Here is a 1,328-nt window from a genome sequence, read left to right on the forward strand (position 1 = left end):
CCTCCCTCCTCCCGTGGAGCTGTCTTCAACTTGGGCATCTCCTCATCCTCAGCCACCTCCAGCGCTGGGGGCTCCTCCTGCGGAGCTGCCTCGGGCATAGCTCTCCTCTTCCCTCTCCTCCTCCGTTTGAACCGGACCCTTTTTTTGGGAGACAACGGTGCCTTCCCCGCAGCTTTTTCCTTCTGCTCTTTAACGCAACCCAGCGAATTCCCCATCTCCTCCTTCTCCTCCTCCTCCTCCTGCTCAGTGCCGGCAGGGAGGCAGCTAAGCGAGTCGCCGGCTCCCAAATAAATCCCAAACCTGCCTTCATCGGATCAAACGCTCGACGCCGCGCAGCGTTCCGCGGCCTTCGCCTCCATCCCTCCCGCCAGCCCTGCCGCCACCGCCGTGGTTCCAGACAGCCATCTTACAGCCTGGGCGCTGCGAGAAGACAAATTCAAAGCATCTCACTGCAGTTCAGAAATCACTTGACCTAAAAGCAGAGGGAGCGGGGATTGGCTGCGCTTCTCTCCAAATATGAGGTAATTGGAGCACGGCCCTCGCCAACACAAACAGGGAGCAGGAATCAGGCAGCGGAGAGAGGAGGGGAGTGGGGAAAAGGGTGGGGAAAGGGGGGAGATCAAACACAAAAACCCAGGGAAGGTTGGTAAAGGTAAGGATAAAGGAAGGGGTGGGAGAGAAATGGGGAAAAAAAAAAAAGAAAGGGAAAAAAAAAAGCAGGGAGGAGTCAGAGTGACTCTGCACGCTCTCGCCAACCGGCTCCGCAGGGGTGTTTCTCTCCAGTTTGGGAAATTTGCTCCTTAATTCCGAGAGCCCCAAAAGATTAGCTCACGTGTGCACACCCTGTCCTGCCTGGCTCACCCAGCTCGGGGCTCAGAGGGGCAGTCCAAGGTGCCCTGGGCAGGTAGCATCGTTTTGGGGAGCTGCAGTCGTGGGGTCCCAAGAGGAACGGCAGAACTGATGCTCCCCATCCCAGTCCTGCCTCTATCCTGCAGCTCCTGCCCCAAACACTGCCCAGGGAAAGGGGTTTGAGGATCATGGAGCATCTCAAATCTGATCAGCTCAGAGGGTCCAGAGTAACAGGCACCAAAAGTGGGGGTGAGACAGAAAATGGGGAGTAGGGGTCAAAGACAGGAGGGCTGAGCTCAGATCCAGCGCGCAGGGAAACACTCCACGAGGAAACACTCCGCAAGACGCAACCCAGGAGATGACTAAGGGAAATCAGTGACCGCAAGAGCTCCCAGGGAAGCCTCCAGGGCTCGGGGGAAAGCTTCCAGGGCATGGGGGAAAGCTCCCAGGGCATGGGGAACAGCCCCCAGGGCATGGGG

The sequence above is a fragment of the Acanthisitta chloris genome, unplaced genomic scaffold, assembly GCF_000695815.1.
Source record: "Acanthisitta chloris isolate BGI_N310 unplaced genomic scaffold, ASM69581v1 scaffold8756, whole genome shotgun sequence".
Taxonomy (NCBI): domain Eukaryota; kingdom Metazoa; phylum Chordata; class Aves; order Passeriformes; family Acanthisittidae; genus Acanthisitta; species Acanthisitta chloris.